Source organism: Schistocerca nitens, chromosome 1 (assembly GCF_023898315.1).
Source record: "Schistocerca nitens isolate TAMUIC-IGC-003100 chromosome 1, iqSchNite1.1, whole genome shotgun sequence".
NCBI lineage: Eukaryota > Metazoa > Arthropoda > Insecta > Orthoptera > Acrididae > Schistocerca > Schistocerca nitens.
In genome coordinates, this window is record NC_064614.1 from 755,505,832 (window position 1) to 755,521,631 (window position 15,800).

The window sequence follows — 15,800 nt, forward strand, 5'->3', positions numbered from 1 at the left end:
GTCCACTTCCTAAAGGAAGTATTCTCACTTTTAGTATAATTCATATTTGTTGTTGTTGTTGTGGTCTTCAGTCCTGAGACTGGTTTGATGCAGCTCTCCATGCTACTCTATCCTGTGCAAGCTTCTTCATCTCCCAGTACCTCCTGCAACCTACATCCTTCTGAATCTGCTTAGTGTATTCGTCTCTTGGTCTCCCTCTACGATTTTTACCCTCCACACTGCCCTCAAATACTAAACTTGTGATCCCTTGATGCCTCAGAACATGTCCTACCAACCGATCCCTTCTTCTAGTCAAGTTGTGCCACAAACTTCTCTTCTCCCCAATCCTATTCAACACTTCCTCATTAGTTATGTGATCTACCCATTTAATCTTCAGCATTCTTCTGTAGTGCCACATTTCAAAAGATTCTATTCTCTTCTTGTCCAAAATATTTATCGTTCATGTTTCACTTCCATACATGGCTACACTCCATACAAATACTTTCAGAAACGACTTCCTGACACTTGAATCTATACTCGATGTTAACAAATTTCTCTTCTTCAGAAATGCTTTCCTTGCCATTGCCAGTCTATACTTTATATCCTCTCTACTTCGACCATCATCAGCTATTTTGCTCCCCAAATAGCAAAACTCCTTTACTACTTTAAGTGTCTCATTTCATAATCTAATTCCCTCAGCATCACCTGACTTAATTCGACTACATTCCATCATCCTCGTTTTGCTTTTGTTGATGTTCATCTTATATCCTCCTTTCAAGACATTATCCATTCCGTTCAGCTGCTCTTCCAAGTACTTTGCTGTCTCTGACAGAATTACAATGTCATCGGCGAACCTCAAAGTTTTTATTTCTTCTCCATGGATTGTAATACCTACTCCAAATTTTTCTTTTGTTTCCTTAACTGTTTGCTCAATATACAGATTGAATAACATCGGGGAGAGGCTACAACCCTGTCTCACTCCCTTCCCAACCACTGCTTCCCTTTCATGTCCCTCGACTCTTATAACTGCCATCTGCTTTCTGTACAAATTGTAAATAGCCTTTCGCTCCCTGTATTTTACCCCTGCCACCTTCAGAATTTGAAAGAGAGTATTCCAGCCAACAGTGTCAAAAGCTTTCTCTAAGTCTACAAATGCTAGAAACGTAGGTTTGCCTTTCCTTAATCTAGCTTCTAAGATAAGTTGTAGGGTTAGTATTGCCTCACGTGTTCCCATATTTCTACGGAATCCAAACTGATCTTCCCCGAGGTTGGCTTCTACTAGTTTTTCCATTCGTCTGTAAAGAATTTGCGTTAGTATTTTGCAGCCGTGACTTATTAAACTGATAGTTGGGTAATTTTCACATCTGTCAACACCTGCTTTCTTTGGGATTGGAATTATTATATTCTTCTTGAAGTCTGAGGGTATTTCGCCTGTCTCATACATCTTGCTCACCAGATGGTAGAGTTTTGTCAGGACTGGCTCTCCCAAGGCTGACAGTAGTTCTAATGGAATGTTGTCTACTCCCGGGGCTTTGTTTCGACTCAGGTCTTTCAGTGCTCTGTCGAACTCTTCACATGGTATCATATCTCCCATTTCATCTTCATCTACATCCTCTTCCATTTCCAAAATATTGTCCTCAAGTACATTGCCCTTAGCATTTGATTATTGTACCCCATATAGTTATGGTATGTAACAACCTAATGGCAGCAAAAAGACCTGATCTCTTTGAGAATGTCTGTATTGCAATTGGCTTTAGTGAGTGTGGTGTATTTTAGCAATAATGATTACTAATGTAAAAAGGGCGGTTCAAGTAAACAGGAAGATTTCCATGTGTAGCAAGCTAGGTAAAGAGCCAGTCATGTCACATCCCAAAAGAGCTACTCAAAATACTTACCCCTGGGCTGGAGCATAAAGAATAACTGTGGCTCAGGTTCAAAAAAAGACTGTTCACTAACTGCTGAACACTTACGTACCTAGTAGAACAGCAATAGGAGGAACCCTCTGTGATATACAGTTACAAAAAGTGCAAAGAATAGAGAAATAGATGTTAGTCTTTGGTGCTGATAAACAGCTAAAATCATTAAAATGTAACAAGGCTCCAGGGCCTGCTGGGCTCTCAGATACTACACAGAATTTGCAGCTGAGGTAACTACCATTTTAACCATAATGTACCACAGATCATTTGAACAAAAAACAGTGCCCAGCACAGATCAAACAGTTCTACAAGAAAGGTACCAGGAATAACCCAAAAAACTATCATTCAACCTCATTGTCATATCTCTGTTGTGAAATCATATAAGATATTCTGAACTCAAACATAACAACTGCAAAAATATTCAGTCAAATGTCACTAAGATTATAAAGTGGTGCAAAGTTCAGCAATTTGCTTTGAATGTGCAGGAATGTAAAACTGTGCACTAGATACTACTGCAAAAATGTATTTAATCTACAAAGGAGTAGTGGCGGACTAAGCCCGTCACATGCTCATGAAAATTAGGCCCACAGTCTGCGTAGAAATGTATGTATTTGCAGTAAATGTTTCATAAAAAATGAATAATAAAGATGTAATGGTTGACAAAAAGAAAGCAAGTATTTATAATGTATATACTCTACTGTCTAGTAATTGTGACATACATACTTAAAGATATAAGTGAGAAACTTAGAATATGAAACAGCATTTAGTACAGCAACCATCAGATAGAATGCAAACAGATAATAAAGAATAGAATAAGAAAATTACCTTTTATTTTATATGTCTGGAAACAAAGATTGTACAATTATATTGTAAATTAGTTTCATGACCTTAGTGTGAGATAGTAGTTATTATTAATATTGATATAGTACATCTTTTCATTCTTTTATTTTACTGAAATCTATCTCACTTGAAACTTTTGCTTCAGCTCATAAAATGGACAGATTGCCTAGTCATTCGTGATTCACTGTAGAATGAAGATAATTTTTTATTAGTTTTAACTTAGAAAAACTTCTTTCACACATTCACACATTGCAACTGACACACAAATGGTCAAGAAGTAATAAGTTATAATTGACATACAGGGTAAGGATCCACTGAAGTATCATTTATTTATAAATTGAAGGATTTCTTTGGACTGTCTATCTAGCAGCAATATCCACACTCATACTGGTTGCACTTAGATGCCTATGACACATTATTATTTCTTGCAGCGCCTGGTCCATATCGAACTCTGACTATAACCAGATAAAGATTTATGCAATATTAGATATGTTCAGCAGGAAAAAAGAAAAATATTTCTCATTGGTTAGTTCCAACATATAAAGTCTAGATAACTCTATTGTTAAAAAAATCCATTGCTTAAATAAAGATGACTCTGGTCTAGTTCATTTAGTTGCAGTTTCATATTCATAAAATAAACTACAGGTTGGTGCACGATAAGTCATCTGATTTGTTTCATGAATAACACATTGTTGTTGACAAGATTTGTAATTTATTGATGTAGAAGTAAAGAATACAGCTTTGAAATACAACCTAATGCACCACATGTTCAATATGACTGTTGTTTTGGTTTACAACTTCTTCAAGTCACACACAAGCATTTGTGACAACTCTCCAACACAAATCTTCTGGAATGGCGTGGCATAACTCCGCAATGATGGCCTTAAGTTGCACTGCATTTTCAGGTTTTCTGTGGTACAACCTCTCTTTAAGGAACCCCCAAAGGAAGAAGTCACATGGGTTAATGTTCGGACTCTGGGGTGGCCACATCCTCCTCCTGCATAATGTTCTGGAAATCTGTTTGACAATACCCTAAGGCCAAGTCTTTTGTGTAAGAAATCAACTACAACGTTGGCAGTATGTGGGTGTGCTCCATCCTGCGTGAACCATTGTGTATGCAGTGGAAGACATGAGGCCATGAATTGAGGAAAGAACTGGTTTCGCAGCATGTGCAAATAGTATTCACCGGTTACTGTAGCTCCGAAGAAGAATGGACCAATGATTCCACAGCTTGACATTGCAACCCACATGCACACTTTCTCCCCAATAGGTGTCTTTTGTGTGGATTATTTTCGGAGGTTCACGTGCCCAGAACATTCTGTTTGTTCACAAAACCGTTCACATAAAAATAAGCTTTGTCAGAAAATTGTGTGTTGTATAGCACTGCCTCTTGGTCTTGTTCGATTGCTCACTTTGCAAACTAGTACAGTCTCTGCTCCTTATCTCTTGCAGTAAGCTTATGTGCCACAATCATCTTGTATGGATACAAGCAGGGCCGGCCTTAGCCATCCAGGTGCCCCGGGCGAGTCGTCCAGTTGGCGCCCTTTATTGTATAAATAGCGAACCTGGCAGTGCTTTGCAACACGGTATATGACTGTTTTCTAGAAATCGTCTTAAGAGGTTAATGGCGTCATCTTATGATCATAACATGGTTTTTTCCATCGTAAATTTGAGTATTTTATTTTTTTAAATGGAAATGAAATCCAAATAATCTGAAAGCCCGCTAAGACGCTCCATGTGAGTCTTGTGTAGCCTGTGACGTCAGTCCAGCATGCTGCTGTCGCTGCCGTAACAGTCAGTATAGCAGTGATATATTGTTTGGGCATTCACGTTTTGGGAAATTGTCTAAAAATATTGCATAGTACTGCACTGTACATCTACAACAACTCCAGAAAATTGTTTTTGCGTGTTCCAAACAAAGAAAAGATGCGTAAAATGTGGTTGAAACAGGCTCATATATCCCAAATATTTCTTTTCTTTTCTGAAGCACCCCTGTACTAAAGTGAACAAAACAAAACAAAAATTATTCAAATTGGTCAAGCCGTTTCTTTGTTTTGGTGAGACTAACACACAACAATTGATTTTTATATATAGGAGGTAATATGTATAACGAAAAAACACTAATTTTGAATTGGGTACCATATTTTTATTGAATTTAATATAACTGTAAGCTATAAACCTATATTTTCTGTCAGTCATCTGAACACAAAACATATTACGCCTAATGAAAAACAATTATAAACGACTAAAATTTTACTTTTCTCGCTTTTCTGTCGGCAAAGTCTCTGATCAGATTAGCAAAATCCAGGTTTTCTGCAACTTCATTTTCAATGGACAGTGAGGCCAAACTGGTTAGTCTTGTTTGAGACATTGTAGACCGCAAGCACGTTTTTATCAACTTCAGTTTGGAAAAACTGCGTTTGCCGCTTGCGACAGTCACTGGTATTGTTAGCAAAATACGTAACGTTATCCAGATGTTGGGATATAACTCTTGAAGATTATGCTTTTTTATGAAGTTTAAGGCTTCAATAGGCGTTGCCTGGCTGTCTTCGAGATAGTGTTGCAGGCCTAAAATTTCGTCGCACAGCAAATTTCCATCAATATCTGACTTCATGTTGACAGTTAACTTTTCTTGTAATTTAGAACAGCATTGTATTAGTTCTTCTTTATTTTGATTTTTTTTAATGTCAAACAAGAAACTCCATGTCGCAGAAAATTCTTGCATCTGTTCAAATCTTTCTTACATGGATATGTGCACGGTGTCCAACAGTGCATTGAAAAACTCTACTTTAAACTTCTTTTTTGGGTCAGTTATTTGATCATCAACAGCCTCTTCACCCGGCCTGCATTTAATACGTCTTAATCGCATTTGTGGTTTAAATAATGGCTGTGTATCAAGATCCGAAGCCAGTTCAGTTGCTGTTACAATAGCTTGTTCGAAACCTGTTTGTCTATATGTTTCCAAATAAGAGCAACATTTGTCAAGGATTCCCATAAACTCGACAAAGTTGATTGTGGGTGACTGACTTGCTTTACTCACAACGTTAATTTGAAACAGAACATCATACAATGTCACGAGAGAAACAATGAAGCTGAAGTCTTTTAATTGTCCTCCTAGTGTTGTCCCTTCGTGTGACACCGCAGCATCGCTTTGTTCAGTAGCATCGGCCAAGGAAACCAAAGCGTCATGCATTTCGCATAATTGATAACGAACCGCTTTGACGCTATCAATTCGAGCTTCCCAGCGTGTGTCACTTACATTTTTCAGGGTGTATATCTTCAAATTGTCGGTCAAAATTTTCCATCTATTTACCGATCCAGCAAATAGATTAAACATTTTTTGTAACATTCCGAACAGTGTCACGGATTTTACTGATGATTTTGCCGCATCACTCAATACCAAATTATAACTATGGCATCCACATGGCACAAAAAAAGCTAGTGGATTTAACTTCTTAATTCTGTTCTGGACACCTTTATTTTTCCCCTTCATGTTCGCGCCGTTATCGTAGCCCTGTCCTCTGCAGTCATTAATGTTAAGGTCAAGATCACTCAATGTTTTTAAAATGCTTTCTGTGAGGCCTTCACTGATTGTATCATCTATTTGCAGAAATGAGATGAAATGTTCTTTTACACTTATGCCATCCTCTGTTATGTCGGCGCATCTTAAAGTTATCGAAAGTTGTTCTTTGTGGCTTATATCTGGAGTACAGTCAGCTATGATTGCATAATACTTTGAACCCTTTATGCGGGATACGATTGTAGACATAACGTGTGATGCCATGAGTTCTATTAATTCATTTTGTATATTTTTGCCGCAATAATGGTCAGCCAAATCACCATTCAATGCCAGTCTGACTTGCTCTTCCATGATTGGATCAAACTTTGCCAATAACTGTACAAGACCTAAGAATTTTCCATTATTTGGGGTAAATAATTTTTCTGATAACCCTCTGAATGCCATATTATTTTCAGCCAAATACAAAGTAATGTGCATCAATCTTTGAAGCACATTGCTCCATCGTAAACTTTCTTTAGAAATTAGCTTTTGTTCTTCCTTGTCAATAGTTACTCCAGCTTTAAACCTGATTTCAGCTTCAGTCCATTGAGTAAATGCTTTTTTGTGGTTAGGACTATTTTCATGCAGTTTCAGAGCTTCACTTAAATGTTTCCAATTTCTGAAACCCACAGTGGTAGTCAAATTAGTAGTTGACTTTAAATCAAACAGTCGACAACAAAAGCAAAAGACACTGTCGTTTGATACAGAATAAACTAGCCACCGTCGTCTGATAGTTTCTTCGTTTGATAGTTTTCTTGTGTAATGAGTTGAAGAGAAATGACGCCCATTTTCATCTTTTGGAAAGTTATTTAGACATACTTGTGAGGGTCCACATATTATAATGCGATCTATATCTCTAGCATTAAGTACTTTTGGCCATGTACCTATATCAGAAACATTGTATTCTTTTATTGCAAGAACGTTGATACTTTCATCGACCACAGATGTCATGTGTTGATTTTGACTTGGAGAAATATCAGAGGATTCATGCAAAGATGTACTGCGCTGGTCAATTTGATCACCTTCAATAGGTGGTTGTATATTTTTTGTGTATAATTGTTCACAGTCTGAAGAAATATTTGCTGATACATGGACTTTTGATTCAATATCTGAAGTATTTGCCTTAGAATTTCCTTTAAGGTACTTATAAATATTCATGTGCTTTTTAGTTTCTTCAAGAACTTTTTCTTTTTCAGCTTTTCTTTTCCGATTTTCTGAACCAGAAAGCTTTTTTTTAATCATTTCCTTCTCTTCTGGCATGATTTAATAATTTGACAAATTATTGCTTGGACACTGCTCTATTTCGCGACCACAATATTCGATCTATAACAAATAAAGAAATTCACCTATCAGTAGACGTAACTAGCAAAAAACCTGAACTGAAAGATAAAAATGTTTTTCGCACCTACCAGAAAATTAAAATGTTGACACAGTCACGACACTCGTTTCACTCACAATTATTCAGCCACGAAAACATGACCGCTGCCTCCGACTCTTACTGACAATTACTGACATGCGGGTGCAAATCGTAGCGCTGCCAACATATGCAGTCTAACAAACATTGTGTGGCGCTGTATTATTTCAGTAAGTTAGGGGAGAATTCTCTATGAATGCAGTGCACGCATTGCATGATCTATTAATTAATGTACATGAGTCATTAAGTCACATATATTCGATATAAATACATTCGTATTAATTAAATCATAATGTAATGTATATTTCACAGTCTGTATTTTCTTTTATTTGGAGCGACCGGTAGTTTCTGTTGTAAACGAGAGATGGTGCGGCTGCATGGGCTCTTCCTTGTTGCAGTTCTTGAAACAAATAAGAGAGGCGCTTTGGTAGAGCCCGTGCTAGCCCGCGTCAAACATGGATGGTTGCAGACAATACGAAGATTGCATTCAGCATGATTTCTCTTCTGCTACCCCGAATTCATCGCGCATTCGTGAGATTAGCGACGTATGTTGAATGAGACTGAATAATATTTTAGTTTCGCGAAATGGAGCCGGCCGCGGTGGTCTCGCAGTTCTAGGCGCGCAGTCCGGAACCGTGCGACTGCTACGGTCGCAGGTTCGAATCCTGCCTCGGGCATGGATGTGTGTGATGTCCTTAGGTTAGTTAGGTTTAAGTAGTTCTAAGTTCTAGGGGACTAATGACCTGAGAAGTTGAGTCCCATAGTGCTCAGAGCCATTTTTTCGCGAAATGGGTGATTGTAAATTGTAATTTTTTTTTTTTTTTACATGCGTTTAGTACGTGGCGCCCCTTGGGCCCCGGCACCCTGGGCGACCGCCTGAGTCGCCCCACCCTAAAGCCGGCGCTGGATACAAGTGAAGGTTGGATTGAGTAATTCTTTGTACAGATCGACATGAAATTTCCAACTTGGCACTGGCTCTTCTTGTTGATTTACTCAGACTACAAGTCAAAGCCACTTGAACTGCTTCAGTATTTTGTGGCAAACATATGGTTCATGCATGTGGCATCTGACACTCCGAAACAGATCCAGTACCTTCAAATTTTTGACGTAATCTGCGTATTGTCTGTGGGCTGGGAGCCCACCATGTGCCAAAATGAGCACAAAACCTTCTCTGTGTCAATGCAATACTGTTCATCGCCAGGAACAGTAACACAGTCTCCATCTTTTGTGCAATGGTCAATGGTCCTTTGCCTGCCATTGTGGCAAACTGAAATGGTGGACTCACAATGGAAGCAATGAACTTGCACTGACATCTGGCGTAATTTCCATGAACTGCATGAAGTTGAGTGCACAATTTGAAAGCTATTACCCCAATAGTGTACCTGTAGGATCAAAATTCAATCGGGTGACTCATTGTGCACCAACCTATACACAATAACCTTTGAAAAAGAAATTGCTCAAATGTAATACCAGAGGGTAGATCCCATGGTATCAATTATTTGTGTTTCTTCCTGTTTAATTAACATATAGAGCATAGAAAGAATGATCATTTAAATGCCTCTGTGTGTGCTGTAATTAACATAATCTTATCCCCATGATCATTATGGGAGCACTTTGTAGAAGGCTGAAGAATATCTCTAGATTCCTCACTTAATACAGGTTCTTGGAATTTTGTAAGTAGGCCTTCTGCTGGTAGTTTATGTCAATCTTCAAGAGTCTGCCAGTTCCGTTTCTTCAGCATTTATGTGACACTCTACCATGGATCAAAGAACCTGTAACCATTTATGCCACCCTTCTCTGTTTATATTCAATATTCCCAGACAGTTATATTTCATATGGGTCCCACATACTCGAGCAATATTCCAGACTGGGTTGCATGAGTGATTCATATGCAATCTCTTTTGCAGAATTATTGCATTTTCTGAGTATTCTATTGATAAACTGAAGTCTACTGCCTTATTTAGCCGTAATTGAGCCTATGTGATCATTCCACTTCATATTCCTATAAAGTGTTATGCCAAGGTAATTGTGGGAGTTGGCCGATTCCAGCTGCGAATATTATAGTTATAGGATATTACACCTTTTTATTTTGTGAGGTACAAAATTTTACATTTCTGAACATTTAAAGCAAGTTGTCAATCCTTACATCACTTTGAAATCTTATCAATATCTGACTGAATACCTATGCAGCTTCTTTCACACAGCATTTCACTGCAGATAACTGTGTCATTTGCAAAAAGTCTGAGATTACTCTTAATATTATCCACAAGTTTGTTAATATACAACTTGATCAGCAATTCCAACACACTTTCCTGAGGCACACCTGAAGTTACTTCAATATCTGATGATGAATTTTCGTCCAAGAAAACATGCTGCATCCTATCTACCAAAAAATCCTCAATCCACTCACAAATTTCACTTGACACCCCATATGATACTTAGTAAGTGTAGGTGTGGCACTGAGCTTTTCAGAAATCAAGAAATACATCTACCTGACTTCCTTGGTCCGAAGCTTTCAGTATATCATGTGAGAAAAGTGTGATTCGGGTTTCATGTGATCGATATTTTCAGAATCAATGCTGGTTGACATGGAGGAGGTCATTCTGTTTGAGATATCTTATTACATTTGAGATATTACCAATTTTACCAATTTATTACCAAATCCATGTCATTCACCAGCCACAGCTGAACAGACAGCATCAAGATACAACATTATCAAAATATATGAATACAATTCTACTATGATAGTAATTTAATACCGCAAGACATATTTAAGTTATAAATTAGATTACAATAATATCACAACTATAAAATAGATACAAGTATATAATGAAATTAAATACACTCCTGGAAATGGAAAAAAAGAACACATTGACACCGGTGTGTCAGACCCACCATACTTGCTCCGGACACTGCGAGAGGGCTGTACAAGCAATGATCACACGCACGGCACAGCGGACACACCAGGAACCGCGGTGTTGGCCGTCGAATGGAGCTAGCTGCGCAGCATTTGTGCACCGCTGTCGTCAGTGTCAGCCAGTTTGCCGTGGCATACGGAGCTCCATCGCAGTCTTTAACACTGGTAGCATGCCGCGACAGCGTGGACGTGAACCGTATGTGCAGTTGACGGACTTTGAGCGAGGGCGTATAGTGGGCATGTGGGAGGCCGGGTGGACGTACCGCCGAATTGCTCAACACGTGGGGCGTGAGGTCTCCACAGTACATCGATGTTGTCGCCAGTGGTCGGCGGAAGGTGCACGTGCCCGTCGACCTGGGACCGGACCGCACGCCAAGACCGTAGGATTCTACGCAGTGCCGTAGGGGACCGCACCGCCACTTCCCAGCAAATTAGGGACACTGTTGCTCCTGGGGTATCGGCGAGGACCATTCGCAACCGTCTCCATGAAGCTGGGCTACGGTCCCGCACACCGTTAGGCCGTCTTCCGCTCACGCCCCAACATCGTGCAGCCCGCCTCCAGTGGTGTCGCGACAGGCGTGAATGGAGGGACGAATGGAGACGTGTCGTCTTCAGCGATGAGAGTCGCTTCTGCCTTGGTGCCAATGATGGTCGTATGCGTGTTTGGCGCCGTGCAGGTGAGTGCCACAATCAGGACTGCATACGACCGAGGCACACAGGGCCAACACCCGGCATCATGGTGTGGGGAGCGATCTCCTACACTGGCCGTACACCACTGGTGATCGTCGAAGGGACACTGAATAGTGCACGGTACATCCAAACCGTCATCGAACCCATCGTTCTACCATTCCTAGACCGGCAAGGGAACTTGCTGTTCCAACAGGACAATGCACGTCCGCATGTATCCCGTGCCACCCAACGTGCTCTAGAAGGTGTAAGTCAACTACCCTGGCCAGCAAGATCTCCAGATCTGTCCCCCATTGAGCATGTTTGGGACTGGATGAAGCGTCGTCTCACGCGGTCTGCACGTCCAGCACGAACGCTGGTCCAACTGAGGCGCCAGGTGGAAATGGCATGGCAAGCCGTTCCACAGGACTACATCCAGCATCTCTACGATCGTCTCCATGGGAGAATAGCAGCCTGCATTGCTGCGAAAGGTGGATATACACTGTACTAGTGCCGACATTGTGCATGCTCTGTTGCCTGTGTCTATGTGCCTGTGGTTCTGTCAGTGTGATCATGTGATGTATCTGACCCCAGGAATGTGTCAATAAAGTTTCCCCTTCCTGGGACAATGAATTCACGGTGTTCTTATTTCAATTTCCAGGAGCGTATAACGGTTGCTGTTGGAGTCATGGAACTGAGCTGCAGCTCAAGTAAACACTATGCTATTACTAGAGAAGAATTCTTTAGTATTGTAGAAGGGTTGCCCTTTTATCTTACACAAAATAGTATGTAGTTTTCAACTGCTCCCATGGTAAAGACTGAACGTCATCAGGTAGAGCTTTAAACAATTTTAGGGCCACCATTGGGAAGCTGTTTTATGTCTTTGCTAATCGACACCTTGGCATGTCGATACTGTCTTTGTTGTGAGGACTGTATTTGTGGACTTCATTTTTCTTTCTGTAAATATCATGGTTTCTCTTTATATGGAAGAGGCAGTTCAATATATACTGGCTGTAAACAGTCAGAACTCCTAACCTGGTGAAAACTGGTTTACAGTGGTCTGTTTCTTTTGCTTGAAGTAATGATCATCATTGCTTTCTTTTGCAGTAAAAGCACATTCTTGCAGCCTGCAGAATGGCCCCGCAACAACAGCCCATAACTGATGTGGATCTGGAACATTGCATAGTACACAGTTAGAAGGTACTGTTGTGGTACTATAGTTTTCAGTTTCCTCAAGAGGTACATGACCGTGACAGTTTAGAACATACATGTTTGGTGTGCTGTTGCCAGGTTAATTTGGTATCAATGAGAAAGCCCAGAACTTTAACATCTGCTGTGTTACCCAGTGCTCCAGTAGTGCTGAGGCTGCATATCATCCTCTGAGTTTTTTCTTCATTAATTTTCATTTTGTTCATGATAAACCAGGCCCTAGCTTCATTGAACAAGACTTCTGCTTGTTGGACTGCCTGTTCGACATTCTCTCCTTTTGAGAACAAGTTTGTATCATCCGTAATCTGCAAGATGTGCCCATTGGAGCCTATGTCATTTACAAAGATAAGGAACAGCAGGGGCCCTATTACCGATCCCTGTGGCACACCATGCTGTAGCTTCTTCTCACCTGAATCAGCTCCTTGCATGGAGACAATCTGTTGTCTGTTACTCAGGTAGGATTCAAGAGTTTGCAGGACAGATCCCCCTATACCATATGTTTTTAGCTTTCTGAGCAGGACATTATGTGGGATACAGTCAAATGCCTTACTAAGGTCGCAGAGTACTAGTGCCGTAGACTCTTTGTCTCCAAAACCCTGACTCATGTTTGTAACTAAGTCAAGTACAGCTGTTGTTGTTGACCTGCCCTTCCAAAAGCCATGTTTCGTATCATAAAAGAGACTATTTCCTTCAAAGTAAACTTAATAGTTGTTCTTTCATTATCGATTCCATCACCTTTGCTAGTACTGGTATTATAGATATGGGCCTGTAGCTTGACACTTCATGTGGACTGCCTTTTTTGCAAACAGGCACTGTGCATGCTACTTTCAGGAAGTCTGGAAATTCACCTGCATGGAGGCTTTTATTTATTACTACTGCTAATGGCTGTGCAATTTCACTGATTATAGTTTTTAACATACTACAGGACATGTCATAAATATCAGGGCTCCGTGAAGATTTGTAGCTTTTTAGAATTTTTATTATTTCTTTTGGAGACACTCTCTTCCACATTACCATGCTGCATTTATTCTCAAATTTCACAGCAGCTGCAGGATCTATTCCAAAGTCAGGAATTTCATCTACTGTGTTTTCCACTATTTTTATAAAATAGTCATTAAACTCATCTGGACTGCAAGAATTAGAGCAAGAGGTGGGCTTTTTCCTGTGCTCATTGAACAGGTCCCATGCTGCTTTACAAGGATTGTGAGCTTCTTCAATAAATATGGCATTGCTCTCCTTCTTTGCTTTTTCTACTTCCTTTCTGGAGATCCTTTTTGTCTGTAAATGACTAGAGTACAGTCTGTCCTTAGTATCTATATCTTTAGCAGCTTTTACCTTGTCATTTAGTATTTGGATAATACATTTTATTTTGGCTAGTCTAGGGGTATACCACCTCTTTGTTAGTTTTTTGTCTACATTTTGATTTAGCATTCGAATATCTCTTGGGTTTCAATGGAAAGTGTTCATCAAATTTCACTTTAAGTGTCTGCAACATGTTATTGAATGCAGAATTTTGTGGCAATTCATCAATTATTTGGTGCCAATCTATAGAAGATACTGTAGTTATGAAATCATCTATGCTTTTCTTTGTAATAACTCTATTTCTGAATACATAATTTGAATGCCAGCTGGGAATTTGCTGTGTACTTACTGAGTTTGTCCGTAACTTCATGATTACTGCATGGTGATCTGCTAGTATGGGGCCCACCATACTTACTTTGTAGTACCAACTATTTAGGTTTGTTACAATTGTGTCAAGACAAATAGCTCCTCTTGTTGGTAGAGAGTTTCCTACAAATAGCCCATAGATGCTTACTAAGTTCATGAAAGCTCCTTCTTTATCATTACCTTCTCCAATATGAATGTTGAAGTCTCCACATAAAGCAATTTTTGTCCCTAAGTGCACTAGGTGACATAGACAGCTTTCCAACTGGTTGAGGAAATTTTCAAAATTTCCATCTGGGGAACGATAGACAGAATCAACAATAAAGTTGGCATCTGACAGTCCCAAAGCAGCTAATTCTAGGTCTAGATCTAAACAAAATTTACTTAAGTCAGTTTTATTGACACTGAGTTTACTATTTACATACACAGCCACACCACCATGGATAGTAGTTTCTCTACACCATGTATTCATAATAATATGTTCTAAGATCTTATGACAGATCAATGTATAGGATACTGGATGGTAGTTTTGTGGGTCACTTCTACTATCCTTCTTGCCAATAGGCATGACCTGTGCTTTCTTACATCTTCTGTGCACAGTTTTTTGTTGTAATGATCTATGATAGGTTTTATATCTAAAAACAAAGATGATGTAACTTACCAAACAAAAGCATTGGTATGTTGATAGACACACAAACAAACACAAACACACACACAAAATTCAAGCTTTCGCAACCAATGGTTGCTTCATCAGGAAAGAGGAAAGGAGAGGGAAAGACAAAAGCATGTAGGTTTTAAGGGAGAGGGTAAGGAGTCATTCCAATCCCGGGAGCGGAAAGACTTACCTTAGGGGGAAAAAAGGACAGGTATACACTCGCACACACACACACACATCCATCTGCACATATACAGACACAAGCCCCCTAAGGTAAGTCTTTCCGCTCCCGGGATTGGAATGACTCCCTACCCTCTCCCTTAAAACCCACATCCTTTCATCTTTCCCTCTCCTTCCCTCTTTCCTGATGAAGCAACCGTTGGTTGCGAAAGCTTGAATTTTGTGTGTGTGTGTTTGTGTTAGTCTGTGTGTCTATCAACATACCAATGCTTTCGTTTGGTAAGTTACATCATCTTTGTTTTTAGATATATTTTTCCCACGTGGAGTGTTTCCCTCTATTATATTCATATGATAGGTTTTAGCTAGAAGAGGGGCTAACTCAGCCACAAATTCAGTATAGAATCTGATAGGAATTCCATTGGGTCTTGGAGCTCTGTTGAATTTTAATGATTTCAGCTGTTTTTCAACACCACTGCCACTAACACTTACTTCACCCATCCTGTCAGTGGTATGAGGATTAATTTGAGGCAGTTCTTCTGGGTTTCTCTTCATGAAGAAACATTTGAAAATGGAGTTATGCATTTTTCCCACCCTCAGTTTTAGTTCCTGTCTCATTTGTGAGTTACTGGACATAATGTGTAGATACTTAATTAATTCAGGGTCCTACATGGTTTAAAATGTGCCTCCACAAATTTATGTACTTAGTAGTCAGTCACTCTAGTCATAATTTCAAATATTTCTCACAAAGTAATGAATTCACACTTGTCTAGTACCCATACAATGATGGAATACTTAGAAAT